Source organism: Myxocyprinus asiaticus, chromosome 30, assembly GCF_019703515.2.
Source record: "Myxocyprinus asiaticus isolate MX2 ecotype Aquarium Trade chromosome 30, UBuf_Myxa_2, whole genome shotgun sequence".
Taxonomy (NCBI): Eukaryota; Metazoa; Chordata; class Actinopteri; order Cypriniformes; family Catostomidae; genus Myxocyprinus; species Myxocyprinus asiaticus.
Window position 1 is genome coordinate 15,779,553 of NC_059373.1, and position 18,919 is coordinate 15,798,471.

General features: G+C 38.1%; 2 long non-coding RNA genes across 6 annotated transcripts; one reads left to right on the plus strand and one right to left on the minus strand.

The window, feature by feature from the left end:
• Positions 1 to 1,777: 1,777 nt before the first annotated feature.
• LOC127420645 (uncharacterized) lies at positions 1,778 to 6,871 on the plus strand. The gene is made up of 7 exons (XR_007893841.1): positions 1,778 to 2,111; positions 2,243 to 2,322; positions 2,723 to 2,788; positions 3,492 to 3,705; positions 3,903 to 3,972; positions 4,651 to 4,814; positions 6,588 to 6,871. It is a non-coding gene; the product is annotated as an uncharacterized LOC127420645 (long non-coding RNA).
• Positions 6,872 to 7,143: 272 nt separating this feature from the next.
• Positions 7,144 to 18,765, minus strand: LOC127420644 (uncharacterized). Of its 5 annotated transcripts, none has more exons than XR_007893838.1 (5): positions 14,466 to 18,765; positions 14,223 to 14,333; positions 13,424 to 13,523; positions 10,029 to 10,094; positions 7,145 to 9,519 (listed from the first exon to the last, which is right to left on the minus strand). It is a non-coding gene; the product is annotated as an uncharacterized LOC127420644 (long non-coding RNA). The 5 variants fall into 5 exon arrangements; XR_007893837.1 differs by having other exon boundaries at positions 14,223 to 14,338; XR_007893840.1 differs by having other exon boundaries at positions 7,146 to 9,519; positions 14,223 to 14,756; positions 15,395 to 18,765.
• Positions 18,766 to 18,919: the final 154 nt, after the last annotated feature.

The window sequence follows — 18,919 nt, forward strand, 5'->3', positions numbered from 1 at the left end:
GGCACTTATGTGTCAGTTGCTAATAAAGGTGCAAGTGATTTAGAAGCACACATTAGCTGTGTCTCGTTTGGAAGGCTGCATCCTCTGGAGGTCGCATTTTTCGGCCGCATACGTCATCAAGGCTGTCTCGTTTCAGAAAAGCGAGTATGACACTTCGAATGCGACCTTCTTTCACAGGAATTCGGAGGATGCATGAGGTGTATCCTTCGTGGGCTCACACAACCCACAATTCTTTGCTTCAACGGAAATGTCTAAAAAAAATAATGGCAATTTGCCCATAAATATGATGATCAAAAGCAAGGAATGTTAATTCCCAAGTTCAAGTACCTCAGTAGATGGGTGCAGAGTATATAATATGTGTAATTATATTAATATATAATTAAATAAAGTATTAGACTAAAAGTACACCTGTAAAATCTATTTTCTTTTCTCTCTACATCATTATAACTCTCCTAAAATGTACCTCATTCCCTTCCAAAGAGACTTTGTTCCCTTCTCACTCAAAGCACTCAGGCTTGATAAAGAGTGGCATGCTGTCATAGCAACCATGTTACGTTCTGTTTCCGTTCGTCCTATGTTTAAAGGGGGACACTCGGTATGCTGCAGCCTTCAAAGGATGCGACCTCTGGAAGACGCATCCTTCCAAACAAGACACAGCCATTAGCTCTGTGAAGCATAAAGCGTCAGCAAAAGGTGAAAGTTCATCAGGTAACTTAACTGACTACTTTTTGCGACCAGGTAAAATGATCATATTGCTTCATTTTCCAAGGCCATTCAAAATAATAGTATAGTAAATTAAGGTACACTCATGGCATCAAATATTTTATTTTAGTACATGGACATTCAAAAGAATGTTGGAAATTGTTATTTATTTATATATATTTATGTTACACTAATATAATGTCTTTTTCACTGTATTAAAGTTTGCATTCATAGTAACACTGTTTTGAACCCTATTATTCCTCCCCACCCCAAGTCACACTCATACCAGTATCATAATGAGAGACCTGTAGTTTTGGCACAACTCTGCAGTACTGATTTGACTTGTCATATTGACTGTTGCTCAATGCATTGAGGACTTGACTGGTTTCTTATCACATCTAAAAAAACATTTGAAAGAGGGCACAGCAGTAACTTGTCCATTTAAACAGTGCAAAAAGACATTTACTATTTTTTCAACATTAACATCGCATTTATCAAGATGACATAAAGAGAGAGCACAGTCTAATTGAAACTACTGTTCAGGGAACAAGTGAAAGTGAAGGGAGCACTCAGGAGTCTATGGTCCATACTGAGGACAGGTGTGAGGCTGCTGCCTCAAGTGAAATTACTATAGAACACACAGATATTTGCCCTGAAAATGCAGATGATGACATGTTTCCAAAAAATCTGGCCCTGTTTTATCTTAAGTTGCAGGCAAAGTTGTTGCTTCCGGCATCTGTTATTCAAGCAGTCGTTGAAGGATTCCAGGAAATACATGACATTAGCCAGTCAAATTTGCTGAGTAAACTAAATGAAAAAAATTTCTTACTTGGAGTTCCTGAGGCAGATATAAAAAGACTGATAGATGAGGTTAAAGTGGATGATCTTTTCCGGACTTGCAACACTAAAATATTGAAAACAGATCAGATGAGGAAAACTGTGTTTAAACAACGTTTCAACTACATTGAGCCAGTTCCCGTTTGTTTAGGGAACAATGAAGCAGGAAACTAATGTTTTGCCCAATACATTCCAATGAAAAAAACAGTTGCTGGTCTTTTCCAGAGTGAGTCCATGAGGGAGCAGCACAGTTGAACCCATTTGCAAGTCCGCAACAAAGATGTAGTTAAGGATATTTGGGATGACAAAGTAATTGCAGAAAATGCTTTAAGTCAGATCCCTTGTCCTTGGGTTTGATTCTCTATCAAGACTCATTTGAAGTAGTCAATCCATTGGGTTCAGGAAAGAAAAAGCATAAAGTGCTGGCAGTCTATCTCACTTTAGGAGACATTTTGCCTCACAATCGATCAACCACTGACTATATGCAATTTGTTCTCCTTTGCAGAGAACAAGATTTTCGGTACTTTGGACAAGACTCTGTGATGGGACTGAAGGATCTCAAAGACCTTGAGGTGAGTGGATTCCAATTGCCTGATGGTGAGATTAGGAAAGCAACTGTGTGTGCCATTGCAGGAGATAATCTAGGCTCTCATGCCATTGGGGGTTTTGTTGAAATTTTTAGCAACAGTGTCTTCTTTTGCAGATTCTGTGAAATTGACAGACCCACATTTGCGACTGACCCACTTGCCAAGGGACCCAACAGGACTGTGCAGTCATATAAAGGTAATGTCCAGGCAGATGATTTGGACTAGAAAAAAGGGGTCAAATTTGACTCACTGTTCAATGAGTTGTCACAGTACCATGTCTGCCAGCCTGGCTTGCCTCCATGCATTAGGCATGATTTCTTTGAAGGTATTGTATCCTATGATTTGGCTTTATGTATCAAACATCTGGTCAGAGTTGAGAAACAATTCACATATGTGGAACTGAATAGAAGGCTAAATCAATTCAGGTACCTAGGCAATGATGCACATGATAAGCCATGTCAGATAAGTCCTGGGAGTGATAAACTTGGAGGGCATGCTGTTCAGAACTGGTGTTTTTCCTGAGATTGCTGCCACTGTTAATTGGAGACAAAATAAGGAACCCAGCTTATAATGATGTGTGGCAACTTGTTTTGCAGCTGCAACAGATGGTAGAGTTAATTTGAGCACCTGCCATTTCTTCTGGACAGATCGCCTACTTAAAGGTAATGATCGAGGATTACTTGTATTTTCGAGAGAAACTATTTCCTGACCATCCTCTCAGGCCAAAGCACCATTATGTTAATCATTATCCAGAGCTAACAGTCCAGTTTGGGCCACTCATTCATCTGTGGACACTTAGATTTGAGAGCTAGCACACATATTTCAAACAGTGTTCGATGAAGTTGCACAACTTTAAGAACATTTGCTCTACTCTTGCTGAAAGGCATCAGCTACTTCAAGCTTACTTAAGTGCTGGCAGTCTGTTCCCACCCCATGTTGTTGTTGAAAAGGGAACAGATTTTTTCCCAGCAGATTACAATGAAGATATCAGAGAAGCTGTTGTCCACCTTAACTGTTAGTCAAACACTCTAATTTCACATGAGGCAAAAGTGAAAGGGACTAAATACAAATATATATATATATATATATATATATATATGTGTGTGTGTGTGTGTGTGTGTATATGTTTCTTTTGCTTGATCAAAGAGATGATGCAATCATATTTGGCAAAATCAAGGCCATTCTCATTCAAGGAGATTCTGTCCACTTCATCACAGAAAGTTATAACTCTCTAACTCTCATCGATCAGGTTCTTTATTGCCTTTCTGGGATATCTGCAAAAAGGTTGTGTTAGTCAGGAAAACCTATTGGACAAGTTGTGTGGTTTGTCAGTACTTGCTCTTCACCACTCTTTTCCTTCTCTAGAATGATGTCCACAACTTTGGGGGAGGAAGTACAGAAGGTCATTTGCACAGCACTGCTTGGTCTTCTTGGAGTAAAGATGGAGCAGTTGCTGCAGAGACTTCTTGGCTGGGGTGTGGAAAGCACCACCAAAGAAGAAGAAGTTGGACCCCTTGTGATTAAACTCCTCCTAGCACATTTCCGAGAGGATCCAGATGTACTTCTGCTCCTTGCAGATGTAAGTATATCGCTGAAGACCACAAGTTTTAGTTGTAGTACATTCTTGTTTAAGTTGACATTCTGTGAGTTGTCAATCTTGCTACTTGAGGATCCTGTTTTTGAAAGCAGTATCACCCATCTCCATACATGATATCCAGAAGTTTTTGAGAGAACCTTGTAAGAATGTGATGTGTTTTTTTCCCCCTGATTTGACAGAGGTGTGCCTCAGCAGCAGATCTTCAAGCAACACACACCATACCTGGGACCCTGTGACTCATCGTGCTTGGTAAGTATACACTGAGATAGTGTACACATTCTTGAGTGACTAGAACATAAGAAACCCTTGTACAATGTAATGCAGTCTACTTTAACCGTGTACCGTGGATCCCAAAATTAGTCTGATAATGTTCCATTTTTTGTAAGAGAGGAGTTGATGTAACATATTTAAGGTCTTGTTGTAAGGTTTTGTATTACGGATGTTTCTAATATTGTGTTCCTCCATTTAAGTTTCATGAAGGTAGTATTTTTGTAAGGGTCTCTTGTTGGATTACATTTGCGTATATAGATGTTTCTTTATGTATACAGATTCAGATTCAAGTAGCTTTATTGGCATGGTAAAAAGGCTTTACATTAAATTACTGATAAACACATGTACACACAATATATATATATATATATATAAACAATAAAACTACTAATAAAAACAAGTATAAATAGTATTTATACATGTTATTCTCTCTCTCTCTCTATCCTTGTTCTATTATAAATACTAAATACTAATAATAAGTATATTCTGTGTAACTCATTATTTGTTCTCAATGCCTCTTGTTAACCTTGGTTTAAAAGAATCAGTTCACTCAGTCATAAATACTAAAATAAAGTTTAAATGTCAAAAGATCAAAGATAAAAAAGAAATGGAATGGTTAAAAATAACTGGTGTCATGTGTGGTATTGATTGTTTCAGGAGACACCTTGACTACTGGGCACTGGATGCTGAGCATTGAAGGCGAGGTTGTGTGTGAGGGCACTCAGCCCACCTTCCTGTCTGGCCTTGCCACACTATTTGCAGTGTACTACATATTCAACCTTGAGTACCGAGGTGGCGTGTACATTGGAGTTTATTCAAAGGTAACGGGTGAATTCTAACAACCTCAAAACCTGCCGTTTATATAAGTAGATATGTTATATGTTTTATATCCGTTGAGCCCACTAATATTATATGGTGGTTGGAAAACTTCCAATCCAAAAACTTGATTATATGCCTCAAAAGCTAAAACCTGCATTAAAATGTTGTGTCCATCTCTAACTGTATCTATCATCCCTCTATCCGTCTCGAACTGTATCTATCATCCCTCTGTCCATCTCTAACTGTATCTATCATCCCTCTATCCGTCTCGAACTGTATCTATCATCCCTCTGTCCATCTCTAACTGTATCTATCATCCCTCTATCTGTCTCTAACTGTATCATCCCTCTGTCCATCTCTAACTGTATCTATCATCCCTCTGTCCGTCTCTAACTATATCTATCATCCCTCTATCTGTCTCTAACTGTATCTATCATCCCTCTATCCGTCTCGAACTGTATCTATCATCCCTCTGTCCATCTCTAACTGTATCTATCATCCCTCTATCCGTCTCAAACTGTATCTATCATCCCTCTGTCCATCTCTAACTGTATCTATCATCCCTCTATCCATCTCGAACTGTATCTATCATCCCTCTGTCCATCTGTAACTGTATCTATCATCCCTCTATCCGTCTCGAACTGTATCTATCATCCATCTGTCCATCTCTAACTGTATCTATCATCCCTCTATCTGTCTCGAACTGTATCTATCATCCCTCTGTCCATCTCTAACTGTATCTATCATCCCTCTATCCGTCTCGAACTGTATCTATCATCCCTCTGTCCATCTCTAACTGTATCTATCATCCCTCTATCCGTCTCGAACTGTATCTATCATCCCTCTGTCCATCTCTAACTGTATCTATCATCCCTCTATCCATCTCGAACTGTATCTATCATCCCTCTGTCCATCTGTAACTGTATCTATCATCCCTCTATCCGTCTCGAACTGTATCTATCATCCCTCTGTCCATCTCTAACTGTATCTATCATCCCTCTATCTGTCTCTAACTGTATCTATCATCCCTCTGTCCATCTCTAACTGTATCTATCATCCCTCTATCTCTCTCTAACTATATCTATCATCCCTCTATCTGTCTCTAACTGTATCTATCATCCCTCTCTCTCTCTCTAACTGTATCTATCATTAATCTGTCTCTATATCTGTCATCCCTCTAACTGTATCTATCATCCCTCTATCTCTCTCTAACTATATCTATCATCCCTCTGTCCATCTCTAACTGTATCTATCATCCCTCTATCTCTCTCTAACTATATCTATCATCCCTCTATCTGTCTCTAACTGTATCTATCATCCCTCTCTCTCTCTCTCTAACTGTATCTATCATCCCTCTATCCATCTCTAACTATATCTATCATCCCTCTATCTGTCTCTAACTGTATCTATCATCCCTCTCTCTCTCTCTCTAACTGTATCTATCATCCCTCTATCCATCTCTAACTATATCTATCATCCCTCTATCTCTCTCTAACTCTATCTATCATCCCTCTATCTGTCTCTAACTGTATCTATCATCCCTCTGTCTATCTCTAACTGTATCTATCATCCCTCTCTCTCTCTCTCTAACTGTATCTATCATCCCTCTATCTCTCTCTAACTGTATCTATCATTAACCTGTCTCTATATCTGTCATCCCTCTAACTGTATCTATCATCCCTCTATCTCTCTAACTATATCTATTGTCCTGTAAATTTTTTTTTTTTTTTTTTTATGTAATATATTGTCCTCTTTGTTCTTTTCAATATTTCTAGCCACTCCTTGGACCCTCTGACAGATCAGGATCTGGACCTGAAGCATTTTTCATTTTCTTGTTCAGAAGTTTAGCAGTTCAGTTAGTTTAGCTCACTTGGGGCCTTGTTGTTTGGCCATGTTGGCCTGTTCATGAAGTGTTGAAATATTGTGTCTTTGTGATATTTGAAACTGTTTTATGATGACCATGTTGATCAACTTATGTTTATATTTCTGTATTGTTTGAAGGGCCATGTTGGCAAATATGGGAAGTTGTAAAGTGAATAAAAAAATATTTCATGTACAAAATTTACTTTGCATTGTTTTTAGGACCATGCTCTTACATACAGTGTCCATTAATGTATGTGAATGTGAAAGTTATATTTTAAATTTTGACCAGTTTTTCAAGATTTATCAATACATTGCAAATGATTTTTTAATATATTTTGTGAAATAATAACTTAAGTTATTATATAACATAGATGGCAAACCTTATGCAATTAATAAGTAGTTTAAATTTAAAATTCAGCTGCTAGTAATTGACATTCAGCAAAATATACTGGACATACAGTATTTTATGTATTTCCTCCAAAAATAGCAAATTCACACAATCAAGTAATATACTGTAAAAATCACAGCATTAAACTGTATTCTAAATTACAGTAACTGGCTGGCAACCCTGCTGCCAGTATTTTACTGTAAATTTTACAGTTTTTTAACTGTGTATGTTTGTGTGATCTGCAGTTCAGCAGTCTGTCCTGACCACTCTATCTCTACACTGTACAACTGTCAAGTCAAAATTTACTTATAAAGCACATTTAAAAACAACAGAGGCTGATCCAAAGTGCTGTACGATTTACAAATAAAACATAAAAACAACCAAACAATATATAGTAAAAATGCAACCTTTACATTAAAAAAACAAAAAGTGATCAGCAAACAGTGCATTAAATAGTATCAAAAGACACTGAATAAAAAGACTTAAGGGCAGATTTTAAAATAGCTAAAGATGGTGCAGACCTTACATGAAAGGGCAGGCTATTCGAAAGTTTGAGCATCAACCAAAAAGGCCCGATCGCCCTTTGACTTGCAGCGTGAACGGGGGACAGATAAAAGAATCTGATTGCCTGATCTGAGCATTCTTGGAGGAGAGTAAGAGTGCAGAAGGTCACTAATGTGTTTAGGTGCAAGGCCTGAAATCAATTCTGAACTTAATGGGAAGCCAGTGTAGAGAAGCTAATACAGTGGAAATGTGATCCCTCTTTTTTTTATCCCAGTTAAAAATCTAGCTGAACGATCTGCAGACGAGATATAGCAGATTGAGGCAGACCGATACATAGTGAATTAATCCAGCCATGATGTAATAAAAGAATGGATAACAGTTTCTAGGTCTTTTTGAGAGAGAAACCGTTTTAGCTTAGCATACCTTAGATAGAAAAAACCTCCCTTAAAGAGGCTCTATTATGCTTTTTGGGATTTTACCTTTCCTTAAGTGTGTAACATAGCTCTTTGTGCATGTTAAAGATCTGCAAAGTCACAAAGCACAAAGTCCACGCAAAAGGGAGTAATTCTCTCCCACAGACAACACTGCTCAAGAACTACAAGAAACGGCTGGATTGTAGTCCAGCCATTTCTTCTGTAAAGTATTTGTCACTATGTAACACATTTGCATAATGCCTGCCTAGGGGCAACATTGACCTGCCCTCAAACAAACGTACACTGTAAGAAAAAAAAAAAAGAAAAAAAATGTAAAAAAACGGTCAAATGACTGGCAGCATCAGCTGCCAAACAAAAACCGTAAAATTAAAGTAAAATATACTTATTCAAATAAAGTGCAAAAACAATCAAATGTACAGAAATGTTCATTAAAGGTTTTGCAGAGAAACACTGTTATTTTACTGGTATTTCCTGAATTATTATGATCAAACACCTTCAATTAAGTGATGGCACTAAAAGTTCTACAGAGAAACACTTATTTTACATTAATTTCCTGAATTATTACGATCAAACACCTTCAATTAAGAGTTAACATGCTAAAGATGGTAAAATACCAGTTTTATTTTGGAAGACAAAATAAAAAGTCTCTAAAAATACTGTATAAAACAGATTAAAATCATCTCAAACTTGACTGGCAGTGTTTGTGTTTAGATTTAATGTTTAAATTTGTAATGGTAAAAACCTGTAAAAGTACAATCTAAATACAATATTTAATGATTCAGTTTTTATAGAATTACAGTACAAACCTTAAATGAAATACAAAATGTAATATTTAATTTACTGTACTGATTAACAGTAGAAAGGTTTCTTCAAATTCTCATAAAATATAAGCTTTAAGATTACTGTGAAATATCCGCAACTGAAAACGTACTGAAGAAATACAAAATAAACTGATACATCTACAATTAAAGTGGGGTTGGAAACTTAATTACAAATAAAGTACACACCACTACTGATTCTAAAACACTTTTTTTAATGTATTCAGATATAAATTTACAATATCAACCAATTATTCATAAACCGTTCTTCTGAGCCCCCCAGGAGGAAATGAAAAACTAAAAATGTGATTTCTCTATGTTTCTATCTTGTCTATTACTATCATGATGAGGTCATGATTTCACCTTTCAAACAGGTGGAGAAAGCATCAAATTGTGCTGTTGAGCTGAGGGGGTTGTGGTCTGTTGTTTTTTTAGCTTGCATTTTCCAATTCAGTTTTATGTTGTTTTCCACAAAATTCTCCTGACCCCTGGGGGCTCCATATAGTTCTAATATATGTGGACAAACATTACACTCTCTTTTAATTCAGAATCCTAACTATACAGTGTATTAATAAGTAAATCAAAACATAAAAAAAAAGAAAAAAAAAAAATGAATCTGTACCAGAAGTGACAGTGCAACGTAGCAGATAAAGAACAATCCTCCTCAAATTGCCAGTAATCAGCTGGATCCTTGGTGCATCTGGGGGGGGGGACACACACTAAGATTCACTGAAAAGTCCTTAAAAAGTAGGATTTAATTTACCATTCCTTTAAACCAGTTTAAACAAACTTTATTTAAATTGTTTGTACCAACATTTGCCATTATGAGACAATCTGGCAATGTGAATACAGATTACTGTCAGCTTTGAGAGTGTTAGTTATTAAATGTTTACCAATTTAACCATGCACCTAATGCATGTCTTAGCACCCCCGTCAGAAAAATGTGAACCACCAAAAGAAGGAAGACGTGGATTCACAACAATGGACACTTTTCACATATGTATCATAGTAAGGTAAACACAGTTGTAGCTAAAAAATATTGCCAATTGGTACACAAAAATCAAACCAACCATCTAATAAATGTATTAACTGCAGCTGCGTTTACCCTGTTATAACATGTCTGAGGGTCATGAGGGTCTTTCCCTTAAATAAAGGATTGATGATGATGACTAATATCTTATCTTATATAGTACTGCAGTTGATACTTACTAGTGATGGACCTGTCTCTCTGCTGGGTGTCTGTTCTCCCCCATAAACCTTGTTCCAATGCTTGATCTAAAAAAAATGTAAGCAAGTTTCTTATCATTAGCAGTTATCAGTGTTGGAAATGGGAATGTAAAAATTGCTCAAAGAAACAGGCAGCTACACATACACTACCGGTTAAAAGTTTTGAAACACTTGACTGAAATGTTTCTTATGATCTTAAAAATCTTTTGATCTGAAGGCGTATGCTTAAATGTTTGAAATGAGTTTTGTAGATAAAAATATAATTGTGCCACCATATTAATTTATTTCATTATAAAAAAAAAAATGTTTTGAAATTGATGACTTGGACCAAATAATTAAGAAAAGCCAATAAGTGCCCAACATAGATGGGAACTCCTTCAATACTGTTTAAAAATCATCCCAGGGTGATACCTCAAGAAGTTGGTTGAGAAAATGTCAAGAGTACATGTCTGCAAATTCTAGGCAAAGGGTGACTACTTTGAAGATGCTAAAATATAACACAGTTTTGATTTATTTTGGATTTTGTTTAGGTCACAACATAATTCCCATAGTTCCATTTATGTTATTCCATAGTTTTAATGACTTTACTGTTATTCTAAAATGTAAAAAAAAAAAAAAAGATTATAATAAAGAATGAGTAAGTGTTTTAAAACTTTTGACCGGCAGTGTACAGAACAGATTTGGGCCAAATATAACATCTCTCAAAGACAAGTACAAGCCATAGCATATATTTCTGTGTAGTTGAAGGAAAAATTTGTAAAACAAACAAACAAACAAATTTTTTTTTTTATAACCTGCTAATTTGCATTGATGGACATGACAATGACTTGTCCAGATCATAATTTACTCACACGGCTACCTGTCTGATAATTTTATCATCCACTGGTGCCACAATATGTCAAGTGTTTTATCAAGTCTATTTTAATTCAGCCATCAAATGTGCATATTTTAAGTTTAAAAGAGTCCAAGTTAAAGGTTTTTACCCAGAAAGCATATTACAGTGGCCATCGGACTGCAGAGCTACTTCATGGATAATTTTGCGGGAATGACCAGCCTCCATACCCCATAATGACAAAACAAAAACCAGATTTGTGATAACTTTGCAAATGTATTAAAAAGAAGGAAAAAAAAGGGGCCTGGGTACCTCAGTGAGTATTAATGCTGACTACCACCCCCTGGAGTTGTGAGTTTGAATCCAGGGTGTGCTGAGTGACTCCAGCCAGGTCTCCTAAGCAACCAAATTGGCCCGGTTGCTAGGGAGGGTAGAGTCACATGGGGTAACCTCCTCGTGGTCGTGATTAGTGGTTCTCGCTCTCAATGGGGCGTGTGTTAAGTTGTGCGTGGATCGCAGAGAGTAGCGTGAGCCTCCACATGCTTTGAGTCTCCGCGGTGTCATGCACAACGAGCCAGGTGATAAGATGCTCGGATTGACTGTCTCAGAAGCAGAAGCAACTGAGACTTGTCCTCTGCCACCTGGATTGAGGTGAGTAACCACGCCACCACGAGGACCTACAAAGTAGTGGGAATTGGGCATTCCAAATTGGGGAGAAAAGGGGATAAAAAAACTGAAATATCATACTGACGTAAGTATTCAGACCCTTAACTCAGTACTTAGTACCTTTGGCAGTGATTGAGGCCTCAAGACTTTTTTGGGTATGATGCGAAAAGCTTTGCACACCTGGATATGGGGATTTTCTGCCATTCTTCACTGCAGATCCTCTCAAGTTCTGGACAGCCATTTTCAGGTCTCTCCAGAGATGTTCGATTGGGTTCAAGTCCGGGCTCTGGCTGGGCCACTCAAGGACATTCACAGAGTTGTCCCTAAGCCACTCTTGCGTTGTCTTGGCTGTGTGCTTAGGGTCATTGTCCTGTTGGAAGGTGAACCTTCGGCCCAGACTGAGGTCCTGAGCGCTCTGCACCAGGTTTTCATTAAGGATCTCTCTGTATTATGCTGTGTTCAGCTTTCCTTTTACCCTGACCAGTCCCTGCCACTGAAAAACACCCCCACAGCATGATGCTACAACCACCATGTTTCACCATTGGGAAGGTATTGGAACTGTGTAGAATACTTTTGGAATTGAGGCCAAACAGTTCAATCTTCATTTCATCAGACCAGAGAATCTTGTTTCTGCTTTTTTGCAAATTCCAAGCGGGCTTTCATGTGTGAGGAGAGGCTTCCATCTGGCCACTCTGCTATAAAGCCCAGATCGGTGGAGTGTTGCAGTGATGGTTGTCTTTCTGCAAGTTTCTCCCATCTCCACACATGATCTCTGGAGCTCAACCAGAGTGACCATCAGGTTCTTGGTCACCTCTTTTACCAAGGCCCTTCTCCCCGACTGCTCAGTTTGGCCAGGCAGACAATTCTAGGAAGAGTCCTGGTTGTTCCAAATGTCTTCCATTTAAGAATTATAGAGGCAGGGGCCTAGGTAGCTCAGCGTGTAAAGACGCTGACTACCACCCCTGGAGTCATGAGTTCAAATCCAGGGTGTGCTGAGTGACTCCAGCCAGGTCTCCTAAGCAACCAAATTGGCCCGGTTGCTAGGGAAGGTAGAGTCACATGGGGTAACCTCCTCGTGGTCGCTATAATGTGGTTCTCGCTCTCGGTGGGGCGCGTGGTGAGTTGTGCATGGATGCCGCGGAGAATAGCGTGAAGCCTCCACACGCACTATGTCTCCACGTGATTTCTCCACAAGCCACGGGATAAGACGTGTGGATTGACGGTCTCAGACGCAGAGGCAACTGAGATTCGTCCTCTGCCACCCGGATTGAGGCGAGTCACTATGCCACCACGAGGACTTAGAGCGCATTGGGAATTGGGCATTCCAAATTGGGGAGAAAAAGTGGAGAAAATAAATAATAAAATAAAAAAAATTATGGAGGCCACTGTGCTCTTGGGAACCTTCAATGCAGCAGAATTTTTTGTAGCCTTCCCCAGATCTGTGCCTTGACACAATCCTGTCTCTGAGCTCTGCAGGCGTTCCTCTGACCTCATGGCTTGGTTTTTGCTCTGATATGCATATGCATATGCAATAGTCATTATGGGGTATGAAGTGTAGACTGATGTGAAAAAAATAATAATGTAAAAATGTTTAGCATAAGGCTGCAATATAACAAAATGTGGAAAAAATTAAGGGGTCTGAATAGTTTTTGAATGCACTGTATGCTTGTATGTGTATTTATGTGTATGTATGCATGAATATTTCTGTTTATAATTAAATATTTGCTGTTTTACTTTGTTTTTATGTAAAGCACTTTGAACTACTTTTGTATGAGATGGAGCTATACAAATGAAAATGAATTGAATTGGAACTTGGTTTCATGAAACAAATTAGTAAGAACAAATCCAGTCTCTGTATGTCTTGCTTCTGTTTGCATACCTGTCCCTGGGTTTAATTCTGTATCCCACCATCTGGTGATATCTTGTCACTCCTGGTTCTTCAGCCTTCTCATGATCTGATGCACTGCTGTGGTCATTTGCTGTGCAAAGTACAGTTGGACACAGTGAAGAATGTTGTCAATTATATCTCAGAACTATTACCTTGGAATATTGGACATTAATTAATAACTTCCATTCTGTTGAGAGATCAGTAACTGCACACCACACCTTTGATATACACATATTTCTTTTCTGGTCCAATAAATACAACAGTACTCCTCAACAGTCAGATGTGTATGCCTATTGTATTTGTGCTGTAATCTGTTTACAAATTAAGTGACTGTCAACTTACAATACCACCATACCACCAGTCATTGTACATGGTGGCAATGGTTGCCAACTATGTACATTTAATTTCTAACAGAATACACAACGTTTGTTGTCTCTCACACGCGATGCAATCATAAATGTAAGTTAGACTACATTAAAACTTTTCAGTGAATTGACAGATTTACTAAATTACTGGCTCAAAACAGAAGGAAGACGGTAGCAATGTCACCACTCACCAAAACTGCTATCGTTATAACACAATCAAGTATACATTAACGTTACTTTACCTCTCAAATTCATACCGAGTTCGTTTGAACTTTAAAGTAGCTGACAACATTAACACATACTAGCAACACACAGCAACACTGGCTACTACTACATTGAAATATGTACTAATATCTCAATTAGCATCTCACTTTAACTCACGACATCTTGATGAAGAAGTAATATACATATACAGAGGTATTTACCTTCTGCAGGTTGCGATATGTCCGTAACCTGCTGGTGAAACTCTTAGTTGTTTTACACTCTGGCAGGTTTTACAACTTTCACACATCTCGTCTGTTTTCCCCATTTTTAGACTGGGCTACATAAATTAAGGGTATGAAAACAAAACATAACGTTACGTTAGGTTGTTACAGAAAATAACAGGGAAAATGTTTTCTTACATGATATCACCATATTTTTGCAAGATGTAAGCTCACTTAACTTACATGATCAAACAGCTCCTGTCTATGTCTTCCTCTGTGACCATATTCCATTTTTTTGTTCTCGGTTGACATCCAACAACTCAAATTCGCTCAAAATAAGAATTTAGCAGGAAGATGTAAAATAATCCAGGTAACAGCCATTACTAGTGGACTGTGGCGAGTAGCAGTGCCGATCAGCACACCCATTTTCAAACAAGACCGGTGAGAGGCGCGAACAGACAGATTAACCAATCATTCTCAAAGCAACACGACGAGACAGCCAATAGCAATTGTTTCAGCGTGGTAACATATCAACTATAGGGAAAGACAACTTGTTTTAAAAGAAAGAAAATAATTGTGTGTAATTACATTTATTTGTAGGCTGTTGTATTTAATTGATTTCTCAAATGGTGTTTTCTTTGACGTGTATGAATAAAAATGTAATAATGTATGGTAAAGTTATTAATACATATATGCTTACGCACACACGCGCACACGCACACACACACTTGTTTCACTATAATAGTGAGGACATCTCATAGATTTCCATTGATTTCATAGAAGGCTGAAGATATTTTATATCCCCTAACCCTCACAGAAACCTGTGCATACTAGTAGACTTAAAGCTAAACATGATTTGGCCGATTTATGAGCCTTTTTTAACTAGCGAGGACCACCTAAAATGTCTCACTAGTTGGTTTTCTACAGGTTTCAATATATTAGTGAGGACATTTTGGACATTGTGGCTATTGTGAATGCATTCAATAGAAAGTACACTAAATCACAGATGGGAAAAAGTTTATGCTGCTCTCTTGGGGTTAAAACTTTCAAACATGTTGCTGCTCTAAAGGACTTAAAGCATATTAGTTTTGCTTCTGCTCCTTCCTGCCTGACTTTGCCTTTACTCATTTTACTTTTGTCAGATTCATTGGCATGTATGTGCTTTTACTCACTGTGACATCACTGATTTGGTGTGGCCAGAGGTGTAATATGACTGAAAGTTTCAACCTCGAGAGCAGTGCAGCTTTGTACTCTTTCTAAAAGGCAATGGATTATGTTTGATGTATGAAAAAATGTTGCTAAATTTGTATCCAGAATTACAGGGTTTGAATGTAAAAGTACACATAAATATAAAACTAATAAGATTTACCTTAAAATTACAAAGAAAAATTTTAAATTGTTAGTATGGACATAAACCTTTGTATAATGAGCTACATATTTAATTACAGATAATTACTGTCATTTTACAGAGTTTTGAATACAAATTCAAAAAATGGAAAACTACTGTAAAAAATATTTAAAAAAATATTAATTTCTGTAAAATTAGGATTATTTTTTTTTACAGTGCAGTTATAGCAGAGTCCAGGATGAGTTGGGTTAGTGTTGTCACTATGTCGAGAAGACGCTGTTTTCTTCACTGCAAAAGCAAAACCTTGTTGTTTGGACTTCCAAATGCAGACGAATGGAAGAATCAGTGGTTAAAATGTATTTTTACCACTATTCCTCAGCAGTACAACCACAACCAATGCTGGATTTTCAAGACAGTTACTCCTGAAAGATGGTGCAGTTCCCACTTTGTTGGGAAAATCTGGTGCTTCAGGATCACAACCTGTGAGCATGCTTGATTATTTGTGGATTTATCTGCTACCAAAAGTTCAAATGCAGAGTTTGTGTTGTAGCTACGGTGTACACCCAGTGCACAGCTGTAGACCTCTGCTAACCTGCTAGCTAATGTTATTGTGCTGAAATAGTTTTGCTAATCAGCTGTGGGCCCACTTTTACCTACAATTGTGTAGAATTATGCAGATTGTTTGTCATTCTTACTATAATGAATAGTGATCAAGTGTGGAGATGGATTTATTTTTACAAACGGTCGTTTTTACCTCTGCAATTCACGGTAGTGCTCGGCTAACTTGCTATGTAATGTTATTGTTTTGGTAAGGGTTTACTGTTCAGCTGTGGGCCAGCTTTTACCTAAAACTGTGTAACAAAATGGTTGATCTCAAGAGTCTTATGTAATTATAACTACAAGCTGTAATGTTATGGCTGCTATCCACGGTAGTCCATGGCTAACTTGCTCACTAACCGGGAGTAAGCCTCTGTTCTCTGTTCATATCTCGGATGGAAAAAGTTCGGCTACACCCAGTCCAGTAAAAGACGACTTAGATGCACTATGTGTCTTTTACTTTAAGCTTTGTTAGGTTCACAATAATCAACAGTGTACTTGTAAGAAAGCTACTAAATTAAAACTTACCACTGTGAAACGTCCTGCTCAAGTCGTGTTTGCGAAGGTGGTTCAGGTCGATCAGCTTGTTCTTCCAAACTTTCATTATTTCATTCATTATCGGACTCTGGCTCGAACTGGTATGGCAAAAACTGACGCCACTGTTACCATAGTTACAGTAGTGTATAAAGCTGCTCAGGAAGACTCAGAAGCTGAAACTCGGTTATGGTAGGGGGCGTTACATTTCCAACATGGGCTCTACGCGGTTGACCAATCACAACAGACTAGGCCAGCTGACCAACCAAAGCAGACTGGGCTTTTCGGAAAGGGGGGCTTTAAAGAGACAGGAGGTAAATCAGAGCGTTTCGGCCAGAATATGAAGAGCAGGGAAAAGAAATGTACAGTTTGAGAAAAATAATGTGTTTTTTTTTTTTTTTTTACATTAAAGCATGTAAACCTATTCTTGTAGTCCCCCAAAATAAAATTATGAACCTGTAAATTAGCATAATATGGGCTCTTTAACAACGGCACTGATTTGTTTGTCAAAAATGAAAGATGAATCAAAAATAACCCCAAGTTATTATATGCTTTTGAATGGAGGAAAGAGAACCTCACTGTGCTTCGAGGGCAGGAGGAGCCCTGGAAGAGCCTAAAATAATAACTTGTTGCAAAAAATTTTTGCCATGCAACATTTGATGTACTCAAGACATTTGAAGAGCTTTTCAAAAAGGCAGCTACTGTCTGGTCTGAACGGTAAATAAAATTGGGAATCGTCAGCGTAGCAATGATAAGAGAAATTACACATTTTAAAAACAGAGCCCAGGGGCAGCATATAGAGGGAGAAAAGTAAAGCGCCCAAAATGGTCCCCTGGGGCACAAGATAAGTGGGCCGATATTGAGGAAAAATTCCCTATGGTGACAGAGAAGGATCAACACACTCTCACGGCGAAATCGTCTGGATTCTAAACAACTACAACTTTTCTAAATTATTTGTATGATGTGCGACTGCACTCGTTTGAATTCCTACGACTTTCACTACAGCCAATGACATCGCTGGACATCGTTTCCATCTAATACGCGACAATTACTTACTTATGTCACACACAACAGCTTCCTATCATGTTTATACACTCTACTGATTGGTTAAGTTTAGGTAGGGGGTTTGGGTAAGGGCATAATATTAATAAGTATGTCTTTAAAGGCTCGTGTGCGGAACTTGCGCTTACTTCTGCATTAAACATCTGGAAATTTGCACGTGATGAAGTCGTGCGAGTTTATGCGACCAACATCGTGCGAGACCATACGAAATAGCCAACTCGTAAATTATGTACGACTTTTCATGAGATCGGGTTGGAATGACTTATCTCTCAAGAGGCCAACCACTGCAGGGCCACACCCTGAATGCCGACCACACTCTCCAAAAGAATTAACAGAATATTATGATCAATAGTGTCAAATGCAGCGCTCAGATCCAATAAAACCAAAACTGCATATGAGTCTAGTGAGAGTAAAATATAATTAGTGACCTTCAACAGCGTGGATTCAGTACTATGTAAAGTTCTGAAACCGGACTGGAAAATGTCTAAAATATTAAAAGAATTTAAATAAGAATATAGCTGGGAATAGGCTACACAACTCACTCCAAGTGCTTTGAAATGAAAGGCAATTTGGAAATTGGTCTGTAGTTATGAGCAAAGTCGGATGTTTAAAACTAGTAGGTACTACTCAATTTACTAGAGAGCTATTAATGATAGCTGTCACATAGTAAGTATTACAATAAGGGTAGCAGTGTAGATCTGTGTTGGTTTGTACAGATCTGACACAGCTTGCTTGAAATAAATACTCGCGAGCGCCATGAAAGCTTTTTACGCACCAAACGCCATCATAACAACAAAAGCGCGATGTCCATCCACCTGCGTTATTAAACAATGTTGGCTTTGAAATTACCCAAAGCAGCGCACTGACAGAGGAGACAGACTTACCCCTCAAGTTATACGGCGTACTGCAAAATACTACGTTTGTTTTAAATACTAGCGAAGGAAAAGTCAGTTTGTCGGCTCGTGTTGACGATGGTTGCGATGATGCTCGTCTGGATATGTAAGCCCCGCCCACCGCGACTGTGTCAGAGCTGGACTGTGACTGTTTTGGGAAGTTACATGATACTGGAGAAACATACTGGATGTAAAGACAGGACTGTCCCATTACGTAATAGCTATAATGTTCGACAAATATCTACATGAATCGAATATAGCCA